The sequence below is a fragment of the Perca flavescens genome, chromosome 6 (genome assembly GCF_004354835.1).
Source record: "Perca flavescens isolate YP-PL-M2 chromosome 6, PFLA_1.0, whole genome shotgun sequence".
Classification (NCBI taxonomy): Eukaryota; Metazoa; Chordata; class Actinopteri; order Perciformes; family Percidae; genus Perca; species Perca flavescens.
The window spans coordinates 1999198-2012322 of NC_041336.1; the positions used below are offsets into that span (position 1 = coordinate 1999198).

Below are 13125 nucleotides of genomic sequence, written 5' to 3' on the forward strand. Positions count from 1 at the left end.
TTGTGATGACATTACGAAATTAAATCTATTAGAACGTGATACCATTACGTAATTGTGAAGATTTACGTGTTGGGGTCACGTTTTTTATACTAATGTATTTCAATGAGAAGCATCTTACGTAATCACAGCACGAAACTTTCTGCCACTCGGCTGCAGCAGAGAAGCTGGATACAGCTTTGATATTATTGGTATTTTTAGCCCAATAATCGCTGTTTTAATCAACATTTATTCACCAGATCTTATCACGGTTTATATGTATTTATTTTAATGTTATTATTTCGGTCTATTTCGGCCAGGGAAGCTGGATTTCTTTGTTGTTTATTGATATTTTTAAAACTATAACGCTACATCTGTCAACATGTATTTAGCTGTTATCATGGTATGCATTTCTTTATTTTAATAATATTATTTCGGTCTTATTACCGGTGAAATATTACAGTAAATAAGACAGAACAGTAGGCTACAATATGAGCCGAGCTGGGCGCATTCAAAGCCGATGTCCCACGATGCAATGCGGGCATTCATTCACAGAATCAGACGGCGATCAGCGGGGCTATAATGCAAGTATCGCTTAAATGTACGTAAGGGATCATGTAGAGCGTTGCTATAGCGACTACAACAACGACGGGGTGATCAGGACCCCGACGCCAATCTTCTTCTAGCGGATTTATTGATAGCTCTCCTCCAGAGGGAACAGAACTGCGTCCATGGCAACGCTCTGCTATGCATGGCAACGGTGTGTAATACTTAGCAACGGTCTGTTATCAAGAAAATAACAGACCGCATTGTACATTACAATATAAGCAAGCCATGTAATAAATATATATAATCAGTGGTTTTGTTACCAGCAACAACACGTTGTTTTGTTCCAGTAAGTTATGCATCGTAATAACGTTTAAAAGAAATCAGCTGAAGACTCCGGAAGTGACGTCGTAATTACCGCTCGGCGGATAGAAAAGATACAAATACATAATATTCGTAATATTGATGTTTTTTTCTAACGTTGTATTTGAGGAGTTAAACAATAAAGATATTAATAATAATAAAATACAGCTTCATGTATTTGTCTCATGTATTGTGTTCTCGGCCGGCCGGCGGGCGGCATCAATCTGAAACAGAATGAAGCCGAACACATCCTCCCACCCACCCCGGAAGAACTACAAGGGCTCAAGCTTTGTAACAGATTCTGGGCCGCGTCTATAGTGGGAGTTGTTTTTTAATATATTGGTGTATTTCTCATAAGTAGAAGTTGGTAGTGTATAATTTTGGATACACCATGTGGTTTTTTGGGATGGGGAACACACTGGTGTCATCAGATTTAAAAAATAGAATCGTTAAATAGGTGAATATAGCTTATTACAATATTTGACAGTGCTTACAGTGGATAAACTTTGGAGACCATATCTACATGATAGCTGAGGTCCAGAGCTTTCTATAACAGCTGGTTTTATTTGTGTAGCACCTTCTGTTGCTAAATGACAAGCCTTCAAACATGGACTGGGTTCAAGGTTCAGAGGTCAATATTTCAAAGCAGGAGTAATGTATCCTCTTCAGACTGACATATGTTACTCTCCAGGTTGAGACCTTTCCAACGATGTGTTTGCTATAGTCCTACGACAAGGTTTTAATTTTCACATATCATAGGGACCATTTTGCAAGCTATACTTTATTGTCCCCAGAGAGATATTTGCCTTGAGTTCAAATGCATGTTCAATTCATTCATTCATTTCATTTATTTGTATAGCACAAGTAAACACAACAGGAGTTGACCACTGTGCTTCACATAAGAGTCAGGAAAGATAATAGAATAAAACATCCTTCAGACAGCAAGAATTTAGAGAAATGCACGCTCCAAGAGATAAAACTTTAGTTTGAGTTTAAACTCATATAAAGAGGACAGCGATCTCAAGGAGACGGGGAGGCTATTCCACAGCCTAGGACCAACAACAGCGAAGGCTCCGTCTCTTCTTGACTTTAGACGCGAGCGTGGCTGGGACAGATTCTAGTTGCTCGTGGAGTTATCAGACATCATATATGATGAACCAATCAATCGGCTCTGCTCCTATAGGTACCTTGGTGTGTGTATATACAACACCTTTGGCTGGAAGGCCCGTGTTGAAAGTGTGTCTTATCATTTAGAGCAGACACTCACAGTGAATCAGAGGGTTTATGTTATACAAGGCTGCATTACAGAGCATTTTAATATGTCAGCAATATCTAAAAACATCTCATTTAAAGCTTACTATTCAGGGAGCACAGATATTATGCTCTGATCAATCTTTATTCTCCATGCCAAGCTCTTATCCTCTGGCATGATATGATGCATATAGGGTTGTGTGTTGCTCACTGTTTGTGAAAGATGCGCAATAGATTGTGGCTGTGTGATGTGCTTCAATCTGACTACATATCACTTTGTTTATTTTTTTTATCGTAAGTATGTCATCTGTATGATAAAACAATATGTCAAGTATTATTTGTGAAGCATTTGAACTCAAGGCAAATATCTCTCTGGGGACAATAAAGTATAGCTTGCAAAATGGTCCCTATGATATGTGAAAATTAAAACCTTGTCGTAGGACTATAGCAAACACATTGTTGAAGTCTCTGGTTTTCTGTCTTGTCTTGTCTATTGTACTTCCTGTCTTGTGTTTTCCCACTTTGTTTGATTACTCTGCCCAGCCCTAATGTGCTTCACCTGTTTCCCAGCCCCTGTCTCACCTGTCTTGTGTTATCTCATCACCCTCTGTATTTAGTCTTGGTGTTCCCCTTGTCCAGTGTCAGATCATTGTATGTGTTTGGTGTGTCTGTGTGTTCCTAACGTTTTGCCTGTTCCTGATTTGGGTTCTGCCTGTTCCTGTATTTGTTGTATTCAGCCTGCTTTTCCAGGACACCTTTTGTTGTTGGATTTTATGGAAATAAATCCTTGAACTTCCTCTTGTGTCAGCCATCTTGCACTTGGGTCCTACATCCCCTGAATGTCCTAACAGATATTATTGGTATTTTTAGCCAAATAACCACTGTTTTAATCAACATTTATTCAACAGATCTTATCACGGTTTATATGTATTTCTTTTATTATTATTTCGGTCCATTTCGGCCAGGGAAACTGGATTGCTTTGTTGTTTATTGATATTTTTAAAACTATAACTAAAACGCTACATCTATCAACATTTATTTAGATGTTATTATGGTATTCATTTCTTTATTTTAATATTATTTCGGTCTTATTACCGGTGAAATAAGACAAAACAGTAGGCTACGATATGAGCCGAGCTGGCCGCATTCAAAGCCGATGTCCCACGATGCAATGCGGGCATTCATTCATAGATTCAGACAGCGATAAGCAGGGGTTTCATTTATAAAACTGTGCGTAGGATCCTTACTATAAGTGTACGTACGCCCAAAAGCCTAAAATGGCGTACGCCGAAAAAAAGTCAGATTTATAAAACCGTGCGTACGCACACCTGTAAGCAGTGTTCCCTTTATAAATCACAGACTGACTACAAGTGTGTGTACGTGGATCAGCCTCTTATCCCGCCCTGTACACGCCCATTTATAACCATAAATAGTCAATGCAAAGCACCTGGTGAATGCTGATCAGTATGTTAATGACCCTGGCAGTTGTTCTTTCGTTACACCGAAACATGCCGAATCATGACGACTGGCGGAGAAAAAACATAAATAAATAAACCTCTCAGACGCTTGTGAATCGCTGCCAATTGAATTATAATTTCGGCCTGTTGTTGCACAGTGTAGGGAAACCGCATCTATAGACTACCTTTATTAATAAAATCTTCCAAATCAGCAGGCATTACGGCACTTGGGGACAGCTTCGATATACCAGATGTATATAATAAGATTTAACAGAACTATATATTATATCCAAACAAGCCTTAGTGATGAAGTTGAAGATTATATATAATATTTATTTAAAAAAACACTTAGCTGTCTGATATTTCCCTCTGGAAACAGCTGGTTTCCCCCAGAGTGGTGAGGACCTGTATTTGGACCGGGATGGCACGGTTCCGGCGCGTTGCCATCTCTACTGGACCCAGTTCAGTACATAGATCCAAGAGCTCAGCTTTAGGAATCTAAATCGGCAAATTAGCCAGTCATCGTCATGGTCCCTGAAGTCTCTTTCTCTCCTGATTCTTCCATTAGGGGTCAGTCCTCCTGCAGGGCCAGCAGGGCCATCATGCAGCATTACACACGGGGTCACCGCAGTATTTATATGTTTACAGCAATTTATGATTGTTAACACCTTGCCAACACAGCAATACAATCTGAAGACGAAAGAAAGTGTAATAGGCAAACACAATTTTCTTCATGAAGGTTTTGTTAAAGGGGTGATAGAATGATTATATAGGGTATTTTACACTGTTCCTTAAGGTCTCCTAATGGGGTATGTAACATTGGTTGGGCTGAATGGTATTTTATTAGGCCCTTAACTACCCTGTGAATATGGCTCTATTTGGAACAAGAGCTTTTCTTCCAAATATGGTATGCTCATGAATATTCAGAATGAGCTACGCGCTGATTGGTTTGAGCAAACTACATAGAAACACATGGGAGACTCGACAGCAGGTCTCACTGCAAAGTTATACATTGTTTGTCGGGCTATTACGTTATTAAATTCACTTCTGAGACTTTTTAAAGTGAGAAATCAACTATATAAAGCTCAAATATGGGACGTTTTACGAAAACTGATGGCTTATTGCAAATTTGGTAAGACTGTGTGTCTGAGTTGAGCTGCCGGTGCTGCCTGTGTTGCTGCCTCGCTGCCCGGCCTGCCTTCCTCCACAGACCCCGGCCTGCAGCTCCCCTCTTCCTGCTAGCTAAATGCTAACAGTGTGTGAGAGTGATAGCTCGGTCAGCGAGCTTGTTACACCAGCAATCTCTTACAACAGTTTCAGTTAATCTTGGATGGCTGTCAGCTGCTGGCATAACTAGAGTAGCTATATTTACAGTTTGAATTTTGTCACGCCACTTATACAACATATCTCTAAAGGTCTTATAAAGCTAACAACAGTGTCCGATTTCAAGTTAATGAATTTTTGTGAAGATTAGGGGTTTCGTTAGCTATGACTGTCCCTTCAATCCTAGCTATGAAACTGCATGAAAACGACAAGACAAAACACAATTAAACATAAAACATAAAACACTGCAGCTGACAGCGGACTGATCTCATGCTTCTCCTTGCGGAGTTACAGAAGAACAGTCATGTGACATGACAAACAATACGCTGTAAACAGCGGACTTCAACGTGCTTCCCCTGTCGGGGTCACAGATCGAAGTGTCGACCTCACCTCCGTTTCCGAATTATATTCCTGTGGAATTGTGGGTCTCTGATTAAAGACACACCTCTGATTTTAGGTTTACCCCAGGTCAGACTAAGGTTGATTATCATGGAAGTGTTGATTCCATAGTAATATGCATTTCCTTTGTTCTAATCACGTCTAGCTCAACAGTTACCTTTCCTGTGGGGACAATGAGTCTCCTACAGTATGCTAAATGTCAGACATGACCTGATTAATTCTTTAGAAGCTACAGACGGTGTGAGCCAGACCAATGCTAATCAGTGTAGTTATTTGATTAGATCTAGCAAGTACATTGTTTTCAAAACATAAGCCGGGTTTTAACTTTTTAACTTCAACAATAGTTAGCTTCATTTTCAGCGTAATTTGTTTATATTTACAGTTTGAATTTCGTCACGCCACTTATACAACATCTCCCTAAATGTCTTATAAAGCTAACAACAGTGTCCGATTTCAAGTTAATGAATTTTTGTGAACAGTGGGGGTTTCGTTAGCTATGACTGTCCCTTCAATCCTAGCTATGTGTAGCTAGCTACAAATCACGGATAGTTAGCTTCATTTTATGCAAAATTTGTGTATATTTACAGTTTGAATTTCGTCACGCCACTTATACAACATCTCCCTAAAGGTCTTATAAAGCTAACACGGTGTCCGATTTCAAGTTAATGAATTTTTGTGAATTTCAGAGGAATTCTAAGAGGAGGCTAGCTAGCTTTCATTGATAGAGCTCCATCCAGCTGCAGGCTCTATCAATGAGACTCGCGGACAAGCGGCGTTTATTTCTCCAATCGTTTGTTTAAATAACTCAACACATTCTAATTACACACATTAAAAGATTAACTGGAACCTGTGGTAACAGATTGCTGGCGTAACAAGCTCGCTGACCACGCTCTCAATCACACACACCGGGCATTTAGCTAGCAGGAAGAGGGGAGCTGCAGGCCCTGGAGCTCCGTCAGAGCACCGGCGTTTAGTAGTCCATTATCCAAAAAACGGTGACTTTGAGCGGGTATGGAGTGCTGTTGAGCTTTACATAGCTGATTTCTCGCATAAAAAAGTTTCAGAAGTAAATTTTGTAATGGAATAGCAGAGATCTGCGCGACCTAGATTCAGAAGACTACCTGATCTCAGGTCAGTTGTGTAGCCTATGTAAATGTACTACCTGATCTTAGGTCAGTTGTGTAGCCTATGTAAATGTACTACCTGATCTCAGGTCAGTTGTGTAGCCTATGTAAATGTTGGGGCTGACAAAGGTTCCGGTTTTTGGGAGGTTGACGTCAACTTCCAGCTTTGTTGGGATTCGCCGTTTTCAGCGGCAGTTTCAAAATATGAGATTTTCATAGTAAAGGGGTGTCAGTGGGACTTTGAGCTTCTATGTATGTCCTATTTACCCACCGAACTGTTGTTATTCAACTATGACAGGGTAAAATCGGTTTTGCATTCTATCACCCCTTTAATATTTTCAAAGTTCGGACTGATAACGAGGACATTAACGGTAAAGATTGCGCGAGAGCTTAACGGCTGTATTTTCAGACTTTGACATTGATGATATATGCATAGTTTTAAAGATATATATTTAGTTATTTACACTGTGTTCTGCCGTTATCTAATGGTAGGGTATTTGATGATATCCGGTATTCCATGTAGTCGGGCCATCTCCTCCTCCTGCGCTCCGTAGCAGACAATGTGATGGCGAGACTGTTATGGTTTTGGTGTTTTGCTTTGCATTTGGTTTACGTCTGTTCCCTGTTGTGTTTATGTTTTCTGGTCTGTGTATTGTGTGTTTCGATTATTCCTGTCTTCTCTGTTGTTCCTTGTGTTGCCTAGTGGTTTGTCAAGTGTCTGTGTTTAGTTGTTGTCATATTTTCTGTCTGTGTTCCTGTTTCCTGTTTTATTTTGATAGCCTGCCTCCTCCCCAGTCGGCCAACACCGTAGCCGTCGGTGTGTGCTTTGTCAGCCAGCCTGCCACTTTACCGGCTCCCCCAGAACTCTCGTCAGACTGCTCAGACGCTACCCGGTCAGCGTATGCCCCCAACCAACAGCAGTCCTATGAAGGTACCCGCCTGGCCATCTTCACAGGGACCCGTGGAGGCCGTGGACGGAGGAAGGGACGTCGTGGCTCTCAGTGCCAAGTCCCTACTCAGCCTCACATTGGACCTGAGCCCAAGCTGCCCAGCGGACCTGAGCCTGACCTGACCTGGGTACCTGAGCCTGGGCCGACCTGTGTGCCAGATTCGCCGCTGACGTGCGGCTCTCCTGACTCTGAGCTGACGTGCAGCTCTCCTGCCTCTGGGCTGACGTACAGCTCCTTCCCAGCCTCCTGGCCTGCTAGCGGCCTGTTCCCTGCCTCCCAGCTGGCTAGCAGCTCCGCAGAATCCCAGCTAGCTAGCAGCCCCCCTGACTCCAGGTTAGCTAGCAGCCTCTCAGAGCCCCAGCTAGCTAGCAACCTCCCTGATTCCCCGCCAGCTAGGAACCTCCCTGACTCCCCGCTAGCCAGCGGCCCCCCTGACTCCAGGCTAGCTAGCAGCCCCCTAGAGTCCCAGCTGTGTAGCAGCCCCCTAGAGTCCCGGCCGTGTAGCGCCCCCCCGGAGTTTCCAGACTCCCGGCCTGCTAGCGGCCTTCCCCCAGACTCCCGGCCAGCTAGCATCTCCCCTGAGTCCAGGCCAGCTAGCGTCTCCCCTGAGTCCAGGCCAGCTAGCGTCTCCCCTGAGTCCAGGCTAGCTAGCGTCTCCCCTGAGTCCAGGCTAGCTAGCATCTCCCCTGAGTCCAGGCTGGCTAGCATCTCCCCTGAGTCCAGGCTAGCTAGCAAGTTCCCCGAGCTCCGGCTAGCCAGCATCCTCCCTGACACTAGGCTAGCTAGCAGCTCCCCCGAGTCCCAGCTAGCTAGCAGCTCCCCCGAGTCCAGGCTAGCTAGCAAGTTCCCCGAGCTCCGGCTAGCCAGCATCCTCCCTGACACTAGGCTAGCTAGCAGCTCCCCCGAGTCCCGGCTAGCTAGCAGCTCCCCCGAGTCCCGGCTAGCTAGCAGCTCCCCCGAGTCCCGGCTAGCTAGCAGCTCTCCCGAGTCCCAGCTAGCTAGCAGCTCTCCCGAGTCCCGGCTAGCCAGCAGCTCTCCCGAGTCCCAGCTAGCCGGCAGCTCTCCCGAGTCCCAGCTAGCTAGCAGCTCCCCCGAGTCCCGGCTAGCTAGCAGCTCCCCCGAGTCCCGGCTAGCTAGCAGCTCCCCCGAGTCCCGGCTAGCTAGCAGCTCCCCCGAGTCCCAGCTAGCCGGCAGCTCTCCCGAGTCCCAGCTAGCCAGCAGCTCTCCCGAGTCCCAGCTAGCTGGTAGTCTCTCTAATGTCCCCGAGCTTTCTAGCGTCCCCGAGTTCTCTGGTGTCTCTGGTGTCCCTGAGCTCTCTAGTGTCCCCAAGCTGCCCGGTGTCCCAGCACTGCCCAGCACCCCTGTGACTTTGCCGGTCTCCGGCTCCCATAAGACCGGCTCTGGGACTTTGCCGGCCTCTGGGACCGCCCCTAAGACTGTGCCTGTCTCTGTCACCGTGCCTGTCTCCATCCCTGTCACTGTGCCTGTCTTCGTCCCTGTCACTGTGCCTGTCTCCATCCCTGTCACTGTGCTCGTCTCCGTCCCTGTCACCGTGCCCATCCTTGTCCCCGTCACCGTGCCCATCCTTGTCCCCGTCACCGTGCCCGTCTCTGTCCCCTTCACTATCTGTGTCCCTATTGCTTTCCCTGTGTCTGAGTCTGTTCTGTCTGAGTCTGTCCTGTCTGAGTCTGTCCTGTCTGAGTCCGTGTCTGTCCTGTCTGAGTCCGAGTCGGTCCTGTCCGCGTCTGTTTTGTCACAGTCTGCCCAGTTCCATGTTTCCTCGGTCCCCAGTCCCAAAGTTCCCTGTCCCTGGTGACCCTCTGTTGTCCTTGGGCCTCCCCTGTGCCCCCAGTGCTCTGTGTTCCCTGTGCCCCAGGGCCCCTCTGTTCCCTTGTTGTTTTTTGTTTTTTAGGGTCGTCTGGGATCCGCCTTGGGGGGTTCTGTTATGGTTTTGGTGTTTTGCTTTGCATTTTGTTTATTTCTGTTGTGTTTATGTTTTCTGGTCTGTGTATTGTGTGTTTCGATTATTCCTGTCTTCTCTGTTATTCCTTGTGTTGCCTAGTGGTTTGTCAAGTGTCTGTGTTTAGTTGTTGTCATATTTTCTGTCTGTGTTCCTGTTTCCTGTTTTATTTTGATAGTCTGGTTTTCTGTCTTGTCTTGTCCAATTAACTTCCTGAGTTTTCCCGCCTTTGTCGATTTTCCTGCCCCGCCCTGATGTGTTTCACCTGATGTTACCACCTGTTCCATGTTTGCTCCCCACCTCATGTATTTTACCTCTGTGGATCCCTTTGTGTCTTGTCAGATCGTTTTGTAGCCATGCCCTTGTGTTTCCTCCCTGTGCCTTGTGTTTGTGCCTGCGTCAGTTTGCTTCTGCCTATGTTTTTCCCGTCAGTTTTGTTTTTGTGAGTTTTCCAGTCTTTGTTTTCATGACTCTAGCATAGCATGACCAGCTAGTGTGCTAGCAGTAATTCAATTGGAAAGGGTTGAGCTACCAAATGTGATATTAATAAGAAATAAAATATCACTGTCCAGTTCTATCTCTTAACAAGATGGAATGTCTGTCATTAGGCTAACCACTTTAATCCTATGAAAACACGCTACCTAGCATGACCAGCTAGTGTGCTAGCAGACTTATGGTGGTATGAACTAGCCTAAAGGTAGCTTACTACTAAAATGTTCATGCTAAGCCTGTGTGAGTCTGCAGACGTTTACAGACAAAACACCTTAGCAATGTGTGTTTTAATCAAAGTTGATAGCATTAGCAACTTATATGTGCAATGCTACAATTAGCTGCAAGTGATTAAGTGTTGATCCTGGACCACTACAACATCACATACATCCTGGACTGTTTATTGTTTGTCCTGGACAGTTAAATGCACAGGCTTAGCATGAACATTTTAGTAGTAAGCCACCTTTAGGCTAGTTCATACCACCATAAGTCTGCTAGCACACTAGCTGGTCATGCTAGGTAGCATGTTTTCATAGGATTAAAGTGGTTAGCCTAATGACAGACATTCCATCTTGTTAAGAGATAGAACTGGACCATGATATTTTATTTCTTATTAACATCACATTTGGTAGCTCAGCCCTTTCCAATTTAATTACTGCTAGCACACTAGCTGGTCATGCTAGTTATCTTATTAACTTGTTTAGCCTAGCTACACATCAACTCTATAATGTTTTGAAGATGTTCAAACTCTTGGAAGTAGGCTAAAACTTACCTTTTAAGCACGATAGTGAAGCATTGGCGGCAGCTCTGGAACGGGCGGCCGTTACGATAGTGAAACTGGCAGACGTTTTTTTTTCTTTTTTGAATTTGCCATCACGTCGCACTATTAATGACATCACAAGCAAAACGTGGCACTGATTGGTTGGTTAAAATGTTAATCCAGGGCAAACAACTTTGTCATTGATCCTGGACTGTTAATTACTTGGTGATATCAGATCGTGCCCTCTGCACCAGTGACTGAGTATACATGTCCCTTGACAAGTTTGAGAGGTGTAACTGCCTCTGTCTCGGCACTGGTGGTCTGAAAACACCAAGAACAACACTTCAATCTGATGACATGAGTACTTTACTTCTGTTGGTGTGTTGGCTTGCAGGTAAGCAAATTACTATGAAAATAAGACCTACTTTAATTGAGCAACCAAGCAGTGAACCCAGGCTCAGGGCCTTCTGCATGATTTGGAAGAGCTTTGGTGGAGCTTCTTCTAAGTAGCATACTGTACTTCTGCAATCCCTCCTGTAAAATCCTCAAAACCCTCAGTAGGGTGTCCTCCTGTCAGGGCCTCATAGCTGCCATACAACCGAGAAGAACTGAGAAGAAAATATTCTAATCAGTAAACTCAACGTCAAATACTTTTATTACTCATAAGCAAGACAATTGTGTGATCCTCTGCATGTCACAGCATGGCAATATAGGGCAACTTAGTACCAAAAACACTATTTCATTGTTTTGTTTTTAACCTATTACCATGAGCCATCATTTTACGGTTATGGTTAAGTCAGATAAGAAGGGTTTTTGTCTGACCTGGGAGTGAAATATCCCGGCGTAACCTTCAGTAAAACTCTGTTCCTGGGGCACCACGCGAGGCAGGATGTCCTGGTCTAGAGTCAGACTGGCTATTGCAGCCATAAGCCAGCAGTCACCTACACAGTAAAATCAGAGACATGTTCTGAGATTGAACAATATGTGGCATTCACCGCAGTGCAGCAGATGCTGCAAACAGCAAAAGGCGGAAATCCAAAACACCCCATCATCCATCCATCCATCCACCCATCCATCCATCATCCCTTCATTCTGTCCCCTCACTTACCCAGCTTTCCTTGGCAAATGTCCGTCCTTGTGGCTCCATCAACAATGAACTTTGGGTTTGGGCACAGCTCCTATATAGAGAACCAAACAATCACAGACAGTTGAACATTTGAGATCAGTTTTGAGAAATCTTTCCTTGGATTGTCCGGTATCACACTACTGAGACAATAGGAGGAAATACAGTTCAATGATTTAGATCTGATGACTGCATTGAAAGTACAGAATACCCCTATGAAAATAATTCACAAACACATGATTCAACACATTTAGCTACATTTTCTCCCAGAGATTATTACTATGGTGAATAGTAATACAGTATGAGGCTTACATTTAAACTTTGGTGGCTTTCAAGTGTTGTTTGCGATGCAGAAATAACGAGGTACAGTTACTCTTTTATATATATATATATATATATATATATATATATATATATATATATATATATATATATATATATTATCTTTTACTTCTGCTTTACAAAGACTTAGTTTAAAAGATTAAATATTTGCAATTCAGTAAATGAAAGAAATACAATCATTAGTGTCAGTGACAAGCTCACCAACCATAGGATCGTTTAAAAAACACAGTGTTCCTTTTGTGTTTGGTTAGTTGTCATTGCTGTGTGTTTTTGCTTCCTACCTTTGGCCTTTTCCAAACAACACCCTTGGTTTTTTCTGAGCCTGGTCCCAGCACCTTGTGGGCTCAGCTGGGAAGCAGTTGTCCTCAAACAGGCGTCCACTCTTCAAACACTGCTGGCGCAGAGTCTCATAATCCTGCTGGGAGAACTTCACTGCTTTCTTGTTTGTGCCAATGCCTTGTTCCCTGTCCTGCTGACGGACCAGTCGATCTGCCGTGGATGTCATCCTCACCTTGTAAGTGGATATAGCCCTCCTTGGATGGTAATGTCCCTCTCTGTGAGCTGAGTTGGGTTGAGGTCTGCTGCCTTTGTCCCAGTGTCCTATATAGCTTCCAAAGGTGAGGGGTGGATAGGGTGGGATCACAGACAAAGAGGGGCCTACAATGGACAGGTGAGGTGAGCAAAACAGACAGCAGCAACCCTAAGCAAATCTGCAACGAGATGGCTGTGGCCACAGCCGAAAAACAAACAGAGACACCTCTAGAAGCACCACTGTCATTGCCTCATTTTGATTGTGTGACTGTGTGTATGTGTGTGTGTATTCCACATCTTTTTTACATTAGTGGTGTTATTCAACTTGTCATTCAAATTCAAGTTAAGTAAAACCATTCATAATTTTCCAATTATTCTCCCCATTCTTCAGCTTCTTACGGATTTAAGCTATGAATCCAGTTTAGCTTTAGCAATTTAGCTATTTAGCATTCACACACATTTTCTGTAGGAAATGCAATTTCTAGTATCATATAAAAGCTGTTAGAGACTTTACTCTGACATATCTGACAT

The 13125-nt window shown here is 43.9% G+C and overlaps 1 pseudogene; it reads right to left on the minus strand.

The window, feature by feature from the left end:
• Positions 1–10829: 10829 nt before the first annotated feature.
• LOC114556743 (calpain-8-like) lies at positions 10830–12568 on the minus strand (annotated as a pseudogene).
• Positions 12569–13125: the final 557 nt, after the last annotated feature.